This window comes from Rhipicephalus sanguineus, chromosome 5 (genome assembly GCF_013339695.2).
Source record: "Rhipicephalus sanguineus isolate Rsan-2018 chromosome 5, BIME_Rsan_1.4, whole genome shotgun sequence".
Classification (NCBI taxonomy): domain Eukaryota; kingdom Metazoa; phylum Arthropoda; class Arachnida; order Ixodida; family Ixodidae; genus Rhipicephalus; species Rhipicephalus sanguineus.
Window position 1 is genome coordinate 157,359,163 of NC_051180.1, and position 14,779 is coordinate 157,373,941.

General features: G+C 50.9%; 1 non-coding gene across 1 annotated transcript; it reads right to left on the reverse strand.

Annotated features, from left to right (window-relative positions):
• Positions 1-13,921: 13,921 nt before the first annotated feature.
• Trnam-cau (transfer RNA methionine (anticodon CAU)) lies at positions 13,922-13,993 on the reverse strand. The gene has a single exon. It is a non-coding gene; the product is annotated as a tRNA-Met (tRNA).
• Between the last annotated feature and the right edge of the window lie 786 nt (positions 13,994-14,779).

The following is a 14,779-nucleotide window of genomic DNA, read 5'->3' on the forward strand; positions in this document are numbered from 1 at the left end:
GCCGAGGACCTCGAAAGATGTTCCTCGACTGGTGGATCCCGGGCAGCCTAGCCCCGGGCACAATATCAACCGTTAGGCAAATAAAGTTTATTCAACTCAATCTGACAAAAAGGGAGTCAGACGATTTTTAGTACTGTGCGCCTATTACCGACGCTTCATACAGAACTTTTCACGCATTGCCTCGCCGTTGACTCGTCTCACCAGAGAAGACGTCCCATTCGTGTGGGATGAAGAGCAGCAGGAAGCGTTCAACGAGCTGCGGAAACGCCTCCAAAAGCCGCCAGTCCTCGGGCACTTTGGCAATGACGCTCCGACAGCGGTCCACACCGACGCCAGCAATGTCCGCTTAGGAGCCGTGCTCGTGCAGTGGCAAGATGGCGCCGAACGAGTAATTGCTTATGCGAGCAGGACGCTCTCGCGCACGGAAGAGAATTATTCCACCACTGAAAAATAGTGTCTTGCGGTGGTGTGGGCTGTTATAAAGTTTCGCCCATACTTGTACAGCCGCCCGTTTAAAGTTGTCAGCGACCATCATTCTCTCTGTTGGTTGAAGAACTTTAAAAGACCCATCAGGACGATTGGCGCGCTGGAGCCTTAAGCTTCAAGAATTCGATACGGCTATTGTGTACAAACCAGGGAAGCGACATACGGATGCCGATTGCCTTTCTCGCGCGCCATTTTAACATGCAAATGCTGAAGATGACGCCGACGCGGCCTTTGTCGGGGTTGCCAACACGACTACAATCGCACAGCAGCAACGCGGCGACCCGGAACTGAAATGCATTATTCGTTTCTTGGAGGGACGTCCTCTATCAGGAGAACTTTTCGCCGAACGGAAACACCTACTTACTCGTCGTTCCAACACCACTGAGGAGAGAAGTATTACAGGCGTGCCATGATGAAGCAGCATCCGGTCATCTGGGTTACACACGAACGCTATGCCGAGTGAGACAAAAGTACTACTGGCCAAGACTAACGGCAACCGTTCAACAGTACGTTCGGACTTGCCTTGAATGCCAGCGTAGGAAAGTGCCAGCCGTCAAACCAGCAGGGCTCCTCCATCCGATTGATATACCGGAAACTCCATTCGCTCAAGTCGGAATGGATCTCCTAGGCGCATTTCCAACTTCACCTGCAGGACGCAGATGGATAATTGTAGCCACGGACTACATCACTCGCTATGCCGAAACCAAGGCTCTGGAGAGGGGCACGGCAAGTGAAGCAGCCCGGTTTTTTATAGAGAATGTAGTGTTGAGGCATGGCGCTCCATCTGTAGTAATAACTGATAGGGGAACAGCATTCACAGCCGAGCTGTTACACACAGTGTTGCAGCTTAGCGGCACATCTCACCGGCGCACGAGGGCATACCATCCACAAACCAGTGGTCTGACGGAGCGGCTAAACAAGACACTTGCCGATATGCTCTGCATGTACGTTGATGTGGAGCATAAGGACCGGGATGAGATCTTGCCTTATGTCACTTTCGCATATAATACGGCCCAGCAAGAGACAACACGCATGACACCGTTCCGTTTTCTTCATGGCCGTGAAGTCATAACCATGCTCGACGCTATGCTGCCGCATGAAAACGATGGCGTCGAAACAGATGCAGACTACATAACTCAGCTTGCTGAAGAAGCCAGACAACTTGCGCGCACGCGTATTCGTCGCCAACAGGACTATGACACAAGGCGCTAAAATCTACGTCACCAACCAGTCTACTACGAGCTGGGAGAGAGAGTTTGGGTCTGGGCCCAAGTTCGCCGTCGTGACCTCTCAGAGAAGCTGTTACGGTGGTAGTTTGGGCCGTATAGAGTCCTCCGACGACTCACTGATGTTAACTATGAGGTTGTTCCCGACAGTCCACATTGCTCAAGGCGTGAAAAGCATGCACCAGAGGTTGTTTACGTGGTTCGGATGAAGCCCTATTTGTGCGAATGAACTCATGGGCTGCCAGTGAGTACAAACCCTGCTGCCGTGACGATGAAGCATCGGGACGATGCTTTCTTGCAAGGGAGGCTGTCACGATCAATAGCCGACAGGTCGACAGAGGACAAAGAAGCGAGCAGCACCAGCTGCAGCTGTGGGCTTTCTGAGGAAGACGACGTTGAGGCGTCTGTTGTTTTTGTTATGTGAATACAGACTTGTCTTTCCTCGTCGCAACGTGGTCCTGTATCTTGTTATTTCCACGTTGCGACAATATCAAACGATCGAAACGACCACTACTGTAGCAAGACAGTGTCTTGTAAATCATGCCGTATATGACATGCATATCATGATTTGCACGTTACGACCTGCCATTTATGTTGGTCATACAACTATGTCATCTTATACCAACTTTGATACATATTATTTTCACAAAACAGCCGCAAGAGCTCAAAGACCATGGCATGTATATCATGCCGTTCATGACCTGCATGCCGCGATTTTCATGTAAGAACTTGTCATTTATGTTTATCATAGAGTCAGCACAGCACACCACACGATATTTGGTGTGGTGTGAAAGACTAGTTTTGGTGTATATGCAGCTAACGAAACGTCCACACGAGCACGAAGTCGTAGGCGACTGGATAGATAGATAGATAGATAGATAGATAGATAGATAGATAGATAGATAGATAGATAGATAGATAGATAGATAGATAGATAGATAGATAGATAGATAGATAGATAGATAGATAGATAGATCCGCTAAAAGTGACAGATGTTTGCTAAAATATGTTTTGCACGTCAAAACCCGTCTTTGAAGGCAGGAACTTGTTGCAATTTTCGTACTTGTTGCAAACAAATAAGATTATTTAGAAGCGAACAGTGACTATAGCATCATTAGCAACAATGACGCGATAAAATACTTATTTTTGAGGCCAAAATTAAAGTCACCGGTAATACGTCAAGGTAAGAGGTAGGCAAATTCTCCCTGTAACGAATTATTGATATCGTCCTACTCAGTATGTCCGATATGGGGGAAGCGACTTCTGTATGCCACTGCAACGCAGATTTAATATGTTTCGACCCACATAGAAGGACTGCTAGGGGGACGACCAAAACGTGTGTTGAAACGTGGGAAGTCTTTTAAAAGCCCACTTATTACAGAGCGCTCAGACAAATTGATTCATCATCAGCAGCAAAAGCATCATCAAAGTGAACATGTGCTTAGGTTCACGCGTTGCCTTGCGGAGGCGTTGTGGGCCTTTCACTGCTTCGCAAAAAGAATTATGGTGCAGTGGGCGCTTCGCAACTGTACTTGCAGTATGCATTCTCAGATAGTTTCAAACGGCCATTGTTACGCACCCAGACGTTTGTTTCCTCGCGGCATGGTTGAGGCATCCACCGAGAACCGAAAGCAGGCTAGCAATTGAGCAGGTGATGAGCACGGGGCCCGATTAAGCTATCGCGTTCAACTCCTGAAGGTGAAGCTCAAGCGTCCTCCAAATTTTTAACGTGAAATTGTTTTATGCCGGGCTCCACGAATACTTTGGTGACGTATTTTCGTCACCGATGTGACGTTGATAAAACAAATGCTAACCGATGAGAAACCAAAAAAAACAATATCGAAAATTCCGTCCCGGCAATCAAACGTACAACCTCTGGGTTGCGACGATAGGCGCCGAGGCAGATGCGCGATACTTCACAAACTCGCATTATATCTCTCACACATTTTCTCTTGCACGGCGCGCTGTGTTGGTGGGCTACGTGTGGTGGGGTGATGTCGCCGTCGGTGAGGGTGAAGCGAAGTAATGGGGCATGACACTTGCTTGCCCCGGAAGATAGCGCTTCGGCGACGAGGCATTCAAAGCGTGGCCTCCGAAATGGTGCGCCGGCAGGTTTTCCGCCTGCGCGCACTCTCGGAGGACACGGATAAAGCGTCTCAATACCCGCCAAAAACTCTAGCTGCGCTACAATCAGACAGTCACCCTAGACGCAGTTACGTGCTTTACCTGTCGCTTCGTCTTCCGTATGCACTAACGGTGTTTCTCCACCGCCGAATGCTTCGAGTGCGATAACACCGACTGAGAAAACTCCTGCAACAAGCACTGCAAAATGCAACGATGTCGACGTGCGCATGTCCTTTCTTGGCTAAGCGATACAGAGGACAGCGGTACGTGGAACGTCTGCGCGCGTTCGCGGCTCATGCTACGAACCTCTGCTTGTGTTGCTGAAGCACAGTGTGGTAGTGTATGCAAGAGCACAGGCTATGTGACGCTATTACTAGGATGCGCTCACCGTGTCGTTTCTCTCCTGAATTGACGACACTTTGAAGAAGCGCATATCGAGTACCAGTGTTTATTATGTGCTTGCTGATGTCATCTTTGCGCGGGATTCCCGATCCACTGTGTCCAGGTACAAGTTAGCAACTTCAGGTACCACAACGGTTAAATCATGATCATGGGCGTTATTCGTAGCGATGGAGATGTGCCACTAGGCGTCAACGTAGGCGCATCCACGCCAAACGATGCGGTACCTGTCAAACACCAATAGTCATTGTACAAGTTTTCATATATCACTACAGAATAATTACTACTTATGTGAAGACAAGTTCCACTTTCGTGTTATACCGATTCCGATGACGGAGGCAACAACCATGTTTTTTTTTTCTTTCCCTTCTCTCGGAAATAGAAACTGACCCACTGCACGTGAACGGTAAAACAGCTGTTCAATGCATCTCGAGTACACTTACGTTTGATTGCTTAGCCCAAATATATTTACAGCAAAGCAACGCGACTTCTGTATAGGAAGCATCGCTGAGCTCCATAGCTCCACGATATATGTAACCGAGTAATAAACATTCTTGACGCACAACCCAGAAACCACGCGCCAGTAGACTGTAGGCCTCGCTCTTTGAACAGCAAGTAGCAGCCGTATCCCCCAACTAGCTAAGAAATTGATAGCAGTTGACGCTGAATACGTATGCTTGAATGACTCCCTTCCGACGCCTCCCCCTTGAACACACAGGCTTTCATTCTGCCTCTTCTAAAATTATAAGAAATTTTGTTTTGCATTGCCAAACAAAATGACACGTTTAAAACACCACTGCTTATACACCGCATTCTAGAACCCAGTGCCTGGCCGTGTGGTTGAAGATCGGTGGCCCAGGCAATACACGATACCCTGACAGCTCATGAGCGAGTAGTGCCATTTGCACATGTTCGCTTGCTACAGGTGGAGTAACTACTATTTAGCTTTTTAAAGTACTGACAATAGTGTACGGTTTGATTGCTATTGGGACCGGTGTTCAGTGACTTCCCGTCTCAGAGGCACGGCGCCTAACCTCAGTGGTATAGTGCAAAAAATATACTAATTTTGACTATTATTGTGACCTCATTCCTGAAAAAACGAAAGAAACACGCAAAGGTAGGTGAGGACCATGTTATTTGCTTTTCGGACAAAGATAAAGAAATTCTGTTTGGGCCCTAGACGAGTAATATTTGAAGCATTGTGTTCTATAATGAAAAAACAAATCAAGTAAATATTGCCACGCCCACTTCTTGTCTTGTTTTGATGTATTCGGGTTTGACCGGCAGGGACGGTTATCAACGCTCGACGCTGTCGGCGAAGTAGTGTTCTAGAAGCGTCGCGATTGTAGTAGATCGGTTTGTTAAGATTGCGCCCCGCACGCGAATGTTCCAGCTTTGTCTAGAGATTACGCCGCCACCAGCGATATCGCTGGAAAGTTCGATAGCGCCTGTATAAAAGCCGACGCGCTTGACTGCTTGTCAGTTGATCGACGAACGACGCCCTGTTCGCCGCTATCATTGTACAGCGTATATTGCTGTAGTTCCAGTTCTCATTTTCCGGCCACAAGTTCGGCCAAATAAACAGTTTCATCCTGCAAACGCCGACTGCTGTCTTCGTCGACGTCACGACCACGTGACATCTGGTGGAGGTGCTGCTTCATGATCCGGACGCCACCGCGTAGCGCTGACCCAAGCCCAAGCCGCGAAGAAGACGACTCTAAGGACAACCCGGATCCTCGAACCAGCCGCCGGCAGAAGGGACTACAACCAGAGTACGGACTCCTTCCCGAAAACGCCAGGCAGCCGAAGACCGTCACATCGACCGCCGAGACGATGACAGACCCCCTGCCACCTACAACGGTCGTGATGCAGCCACCCAGGGAGCCGCCGACGTTCCGTGGTTCGCCATGTGAAGACCCCGAGACCTGGCTCGAGACCTTTGAAAGGGTCTCAACATTTAATAACTGGAACTTCGAGGACAAGCTGCGCCACGTGTACTTCTACCTAGAAGACGCCGCGAGGACGTGGTTCGAGAACCGAGAATCCGCCCTACAAACATGGGATCTCTTTCGGACGACGTTCCTAAGCACGTTCACGAGCGTGGTCCGCAAGGAACGGGCCGCGGCTATGCTGGAGACCCGTGTGCAGCTGCCCAACGAAAATATTGCCATCTACACGGAAGAGATGAATCGCCTGTTTCGACACGCCGACCCAAGTATGCCCGAAGAGAAGAAAGTGAGGTTCCTCATGCGGGGTGTCAAACAGGAACTCTTCGCTGGATTGATAAGGAACCCGCCGAAGACGGTCACTGAATTTGCATCGGAGGCTTCCACGATCGAGAAAACGCTTGAGATGCGAACGCGGCAATACAACCGCAACTCATCGGCTACAAGCTACGCCGACGTTCAAGCCCTAGGATCCGCCGACCTGCGTGAGACGATTCGAGCAATCGTGCAAGAAGAGTTGCGAAAAATTCTACCTTCGTCGCAACCTCAAGTAGAGTCCATCGCCGACGTCGTGCGCCAGGAGATCCAGCATTCACTCGGCGCGCCTCAGCTAGCAGAGCCGCAGCCGCAAGCTATGAGCTATGCTACTGCAGCCCGCCGTCATGCTCCTCCTCCACGCCCGCGCCAAGACGCCACACCGCCGCAGTACCGTCGCCAGACGCCGCCGCCGCCACCGACGCCCTACCGACCACCTGTCGGCCAGCGCAACACCCCGAGGAAGACCGATGTCTGGCGTGCTCCCGACAACCGCCCGCTCTGCTACCACTGCGGAGAGGCCGGCCACACGTACCGCCGCTGCCAGTACCGACAGATGGGACTACGCGGATTCGCCATCAACGCGCCGCGCCCGCAGCCAGGCGAACGGCCGCGCGACATTGACGACTACCTCACCGGAACACAGTGGCAAGAACGACGACCTTCCCGCTCGCCGTCGCCCGGCCGCTACATGTCACCGCACCGCCGACCGTACACTGGCCCAAACCGGGGCCGGTCGCCTAGCCCGTATCCGGGAAACTAAGGGCAGCAACCGATGGAGGTGCGGTTGCTGTACGACGAACTGCCGAAGATCCTCCGCGGCCGCCGACGACGACGCCGCGACGAAACCTTCAGAACACGACGCGAACCAGACAGACCCCTGACGACGAAATCTCGCGGACTGAAGAAGACCCGACGACGCAAAATGGAAGCAGTAGAACACATCGACGCAGCCGTGACCCCACGCCACGACCTAACTGCAACGCGAGACGACGAACTAGCGACCTCGACGTTCTTATCGACGGCCACAGCGTCACAGCTCTCGTCGACACCGGAGCCGACTATTCTGTCTTCAGTGGACCGTTCGCCACCAAGCTGAAGAAAGTAAAGACCGCTTGGAGTGGACCCGAAATCCGGACAGCTGGAGGCCACCTGATAACGCCGATTGGTGTCTGCACGGCGAGAGTCACCATCAATAACCGGACTTATCCTGCGAGCTTTGTAATCCTACAAAATTGCTCTAGGGATGTGATACTTGGAATGGACTTCCTAAGTGACCACGGCGCCGTCATCGACCTGAGGTCTGAGTCGATAACGCTAACCTCAGACAAAGCGCTCCCGCCCCACGCGACGCCAGGGAACCATGCATTGAACGTGATAGAAGAGCAGGTGACCGTTCCACCGCGCTCCAGCGTCATTATTTCCGTCGGCACCGAAAAACCTGCGAACCTTGAAGGCGTCATCGAGGGCGATCAGCAACTACTCTTGAACCGTCAAATTTGCGTCGCAAGAGGTATAGCCAAACTGCGTGACGGTAAAGCAAAGGTAGTGCTGACAAATTTCAGCCACGAATATAGGCACCTCAACATTGGTACGACGGTCGCCTACATCGACGAATGTGTGGCCGCCAGCAATGCTTTCGCCCTCTTCGATGCTGCCGAACCTGCTTCAACGAATCGAGGTCCCGAACCAGATTTCGACGTCAACCGGAGCCTTCCGAAGGTCAAGCAAGACCAGCTGAAAACCCTGCTCCTGCAATACAAGGACTGTTTCTCGTCGTCATCGCGGGTCCGACAAACGCCCCTTGCTAAGCACCGCATTATAACAGAACAAAATTCTCGACCACTCCGACAGAGCCCCTACAGAGTTTCGACGCGAGAACGTGAGGCCATAAAGAAACAAGTCGACGAAATGCTACGCGACGACATCATCCAGCCTTCAAAGAGTCCGTGGGCGTCACCCGTGGTGTTAGTGAAGAAGAAGGACGGGACACTGCGCTTCTGCGTTGATTATCGACGCCTGAACAAAATCACGAAGAAGGACGTGTACCCCCTCCCACGGATAGACGACACCCTGGATCGACTACACAACGCGACGTACTTTTCGTCGATGGACCTCAAGACCGGCTATTGGCAGATCGAAGTAGACGAAAGAGACCGAGAAAAGACCGCTTTTATAACACCCGACGGCCTCTTTGAGTTCAAGGTCATGCCTTTCGGTCTTTGCTCGGCACCTGCGACGTTCCAGCGCGTCATGGACACCGTGCTGGCTGGCTTGAAGTGGCAGACTTGCCTTGTTTACTTGGACGACGTCGTTGTGTATTCCTCGAACTTCGACGAACACCTCCAGCGACTTCAATCCGTACTTCAAGCAATAAAGAACTCCGGGCTCACCCTGAAGCCAGAAAAGTGCCGCTTCGCGTACGAGGAGCTCTTGTTTTTGGGTCACGTGATCAGCAAGACTGGAGTGCTCCCAGACCCGCAGAAAACAGCTGCCATCGCCGCTTTCCCGCTACCCACCGACAAGAAGGCCGTGCGCCGATTTCTCGGCTTGTGCGCCTATTACAGACGTTTTGTCAAAGACTTTTCACGGATCGCCGAACCACTAACGCAACTCACGAAGACCGACGTCGAATTCAGGTGGCAAACAGCGCAAGTCGAAGCATTTCATGAACTGAAACGACGCCTGCAGACGCCTCCGATACTTGCGCATTTCGACGAATACGCCGATACAGAGATTCACACCGATGCAAGCAGCATAGGACTCGGCGCCGTCCTTGTGCAGCGGACGGGCGGACTGGAAAGGGTTATCAGTTATGCTAGCCGGTCGCTGTCTAAAGCAGAGGTCAACTATTCCACAACAGAAAAGGAGTGCCTCGCCATCATCTGGGCTACGTCAAAGTTTCGCCCCTACCTCTACGGCAGGCCCTTCAAAGTTGTGAGCAACCATCACGCCTTGTGTTGGCTAGCTAACTTGAAGGACCCTTCAGGTCGCCTCGCACGGTGGAGCTTAAGACTTCAAGAATTTGACATTACTGTCGTGTACAAGTCCGGAAGGAAACACTCCGACGCAGACTGCTTGTCTCGTGCCCCCGTCGACCCGCCACCGCCCGACGACCAGGATGATGACAGCTTCTTGGGAGCCATAAGTGCCGAAGACTTCACCGAACGACAGCGAGCCGACCCGGAACTGAAGGGTCTAGTGGATTACCTGGAGGGCAGGACCATCGCTGTCCCAAAAGTATTCAGGCGAGGATTGGCATCATTTTTCTTGAAAAACAACGTCCTCGTAAAGAAGAACTTCTCTCCGGCCCGAGCCAGCTACCTTATCGTTGTACCTTCGGGACTGCGACCAGAAATTCTGCATGCCCTGCACGACGACCCGACGGCTGGACACCTCGGACTTTCCCGAACGCTCGCACGAGTACAGGAAAAGTACTACTGGCCGCGCCTTGCAGCCGACGTCACTCGCTACGTAAGGACATGCCGAGACTGTCAGCGACGGAAGACATCGCCCACAAGACCAGCACGCTTCCTTCAGCCGATCGAGCCTCCTCGGCGACCATTCCAGCAGATCGGGATGGACCTCCTGGGGCCGTTCCCAACGTCGACTTGCGGAAATAAATGGATCGTCGTGGCTACCGACTACCTCACCCGCTACGCCGAAACAAAAGCCCTGCCCAAAGGCAGTGCCGCTGAGGTAGCCAAGTTCTTCGTTGAGAGCATCGTCCTTCGACACGGCGCCCCGGAGGTTCTCATCACCGACAGAGGTACGGCGTTTACGGCTGACCTAACTCAGGTGATTCTGGAATACAGCCACACAAGCCACCGCCGCACCACCGCGTACCACCCACAGACCAACGGCCTCACCGAGCGTCTAAATAAGACCATCGCCGACATGCTGGCCATGTACGTCGACGTCGAACACAAGACGTGGGACGCCATCCTTCCGTACGTGACCTTCGCGTACAACACGGCCGTACAGGAAACGACGCAGATGACGCCGTACAAGTTGGTCTACGGACGGAGCCCGGCAACAACGCTCGACGCCATGCTACCAAACGTGACCGACGAGGAAAACATCGACGTGACCACCTACCTACAGCTCGCCGAAGAAGCACGACAGCTCGCCCGCCTACGGATCAAGAGCCAGCAGACGACTGACAGCCGCCGCTACAACCTTCGACGACGCCACATGGAATACCAACCCGGTGACCGTGTATGGGTATGGACGCCAATACGCCGACGAGGACTTAGTGAGAAGCTGCTTCGACGATACTTCGGACCGTACAGGGTACTTCGACGCCTCGGCGCACTCGATTATGAGGTTGTCCCTGACGGCATTACGAACTCTCAGCGGCGCCGTGCGCGACCTGAAGTCGTCCATGTCGTGCGCCTTAAGCCGTATTTTGCGCGTTAGCGAGCCTGGGGACTCTATTCTTTTTCCTTTGTTATTGTGATTTATTTGTGTATGCACTTGTTTTTTTTTTCTCTTTTATGTTCTTTCACAAGCATCGGGACGATGCTTTTTCAGAGGGGGGCAATGCCACGCCCACTTCTTGTCTTGTTTTGATGTATTCGGGTTTGACCGGCAGGGACGGTTATCAACGCTCGACGCTGTCGGCGAAGTAGTGTTCTAGAAGCGTCGCGATTGTAGTAGATCGGTTTGTTAAGATTGCGCCCCGCACGCGAATGTTCCAGCTTTGTCTAGAGATTACGCCGCCACCAGCGATATCGCTGGAAAGTTCGATAGCGCCTGTATAAAAGCCGACGCGCTTGACTGCTTGTCAGTTGATCGACGAACGACGCCCTGTTCGCCGCTATCATTGTACAGCGTATATTGCTGTAGTTCCAGTTCTCATTTTCCGGCCACAAGTTCGGCCAAATAAACAGTTTCATCCTGCAAACGCCGACTGCTGTCTTCGTCGACGTCACGACCACGTGACAATATGTTTTTCTCAGAACAATGAGGAATTCAAACAATAAGGTAATTCATTTGATGGTACTGCGGAAAAGATGTTATTGCCAAGCTGAACGGTATTTTCGAAACTTCACTGTTTTATTGAATTCACAGCTTGCGGAACAGCTGCGACTGTTTCTCGAAAAGCGTGACATGTTTCTCTACAAATGTCTCTGGGGTTTTATGCGCCTTAGTCTATTGGTCATTTGTAAGGCAAAACGTGGAACATAAGTGTAGCAAAGTAAAAAAAGTAAGTTTTCTGCATATACGCCATGGCACTCCCTGTAACACAGCCGTTCTTTTACATTATTATGCAGCATTGCATTTCCTGTAGAATGTGTGGAAGATAGAAGAAGATAGTGTGGAAGTTACTGATGTGACGTAAACCTTGTCGAATATGCAGAAAGCTGAGAATGGAGTCATATGCAGCTTTAGAAAAATAGAATGAGGCTGCATCGCAATTGTCGTAGGATTATTTCATTCAAGACAATTCAAAATTGGGGTACTTGATATGAACAAGAGAAATAAAAAGTACAGAATACATAATTCGATGGAAAAAATCCGCCTACGGAGCTTACATGGAAGGATTCTTAAGGAATGTATTTAGCTTCGCAAGAGCTTTAATATTGGATAAGGAACACTGTGTTTGTAAGCTTAAGGGAAGAAAAGAACATACACAAAACAAAGCGCTTGCTTTCAAGCGCAAACCAGCAGAAGTGCCTGCTGTGGCAGGCGTTTGGTGAACGGCGTCACCACGGACCGAGCCAACAGGCGGGTTTCGATGTCTTCAGACGTCTCGAAGTGCATGGCATTGCCGCGTCCAGGAAAAAGGGGAGCCTGTGTATTAAGCCGATGCCGCGTGATTTGACCTTTAAGGCTACCCGGCTGAGGCAACGCACCATTTCGACACAGCTTCACGTAGACGGCACCCCTGGGATGACCTAGCCAGAGAAAATCTGCAGTCTGCATTTCTTTTTCTCTATCTTCACACTTCTTTGTCTTTCTAACTTTTGCTTTTTCCTGTCTTGCGCTCTCTTCTGTGTACTTCCCTATTTCCTCGCGAGCAGCTTTAACTTGGGTAGGCATATTGGGTCATAACGGCGACGTGTTGCTGGCGTAGGTTGTTGTCTTACAGCGAAAGCTCTGGTGATATAACCAGGGCAGCAAATTTTGGTGCCGTAGTTGTCCGTGGGTGTGCGTAACGTCTGTCGCTCAAAATGAAAAAGAAATTCCAGAGTGAGCGGGATTTGAACAAAGTCCCTCTTCGTGGCAGGCCAGAACTGTACCACACAGCCAAGCCGGTGCTTGAAACTCCTTCGCAAAAATACCCTACACAGGCGTCATGTCGCGCAAGGAATCGTGTTAACGGAAGCGTTATAGCGCGGTAGAAGAGTAAAATAAAAACCATGCCTAAGCCAATGCGAATTTCTTAACGAGTGGCTGGTTGGAAGCTTCCCAACTGTTAGAAAGTAACAGCCATAATTCTTCATCGTCGACAGCCACGGGATCAAGTACGATCGCATAATGCTTAAAAGATGTGGGGCGGGTACCTAGTTTCTCTGCGGATTGAGGAATATTGACATGGGGGGTGCTTAATTACGTTGTAAAAATATGATGGTTTATGGCGTTATGGGCACTTGATACATGTGACACGCTCCCTGAACACGAAGAAAGACGCACGAGTTGTTAGTTCGCGCTTCCGTTATGTATTACGTGCGTGTTTCTTTTTGTGCGTCTTCGTGTGTGCTGAAAGAGCGCGCCGCAAGTATCAACATTGCTTAACCAACTTGCCCCTACTCTGGTTGGTTAAAATCAATCCGTCTTTCCTGAGGCGCATAAGCGTTTCTCTCGATAATCAGTCCAGTCTGTCCTACGCAAGAGCGACTCGCCGGGACGCTGTGCCATATCTTTCAGCGCGCGCAAGGGGCACACGGGATGTGACTGCGGCGGTGCCATCAGCGCCCCCGGTGGAGAAGCCGTAGCTCCGCCCACTGCCAAACAAGGACTGCAGACTCCCGGGTCTGCTCTTCCCAGGGCTACTGCAAGTACAATTAGGCCCGAAAGCACCACAAACATGCCCGCTGAGCGGGCACTATCCAGCAGCTCCAGCGTCTCAAACGCGGAAGGAACAGCGCAGCTCACTGTAGCAGGCCAACAAAGAAAATGCCTGTTTTAAGGGGCCTGTAACTTATTTCAACACTTTATATTTACACAGAACCAATTTAGATTAACACTTTTAAACGGCACCTGTGAAGAAATGTCTGTAAATGCGTCAAATCTATACAATAATATTTCAAAGCACTCGGTAATATATTGGAAAGAAGATGAATCTAGGGCTCGTTTTCTTTGTTAGACACAATAATAATGAGAACTAACTGACAATAACGCCAAGGAAAGTATAGGGGGTGTTATCTGTAGTATTAAAAATATAAATGTGAAGAAAGTAAAGTGGACGAAAAGATAACTTGCCGCCGGCAGGGACCGAACCTGCGACCTTCGAATAATGCGTCCGATGCTCTACCACTGAGCTACGGCGGCGGTCATCCTCCCGTCCACTTTATGGGGTATATATGTGCACTTAAACCTTGGAGTGTTAGTCAGCGCCATTCGCAGCCATGGCGGCGAGTGTGGAACACTCTTTTTCGGCCTTTCTGGCGTCACGTAGCACGTGATCTTTTTACGAGCTGGCAGCTGACCAATAATCCCTCGCATACTACCTGAAGGCATCAAGTCTGCCAGAACGAGACCCTTGCTATGAATAAAGGAAAGAAGATGAATGTAGGGCTCGTTTTCTTTGTTAGACACAATAATAATGAGAACTAACAGACAATAACGCCAAGGAAAGTATAGGGGGTGTTATCTGTAGTATTTAGAATATAAATGTAACGAAAGTAATGTGGACGAAAAGATAACTTGCCGCCGGCAGGGACCGAACCTGCGACCTTCGAATAACGCGTCCGATGCTCTACCACTGAGCTACGGCGGCGGTCATCCTCCCGTCCTCTTTATGGGGTATATATGTGCACTTAAACCTTTGAGTGTTAGTCAGCGCCATTCGCAGCCATGGCGGCGAGTATGGAACACTCTTTTTCAGCTTTCAGGATTATTGGTCAGCTGCCAGCTCGTAAAAAGATCACGTGCTACGTGACGCCAGAAAGGCCGAAAAAGAGTGTTCCGCACTCGCCGCCATGGCTGCGAATGGCGCTGACTAACACTCCAAGGTTCAAGTGCACATATACACCCCATAAAGTGGACGGGAGGATGACCGCCGCCGTAGCTCAGTGGTAGAGCATCGGACGCGTTATTCGAAAGTCGCAGGTTCGG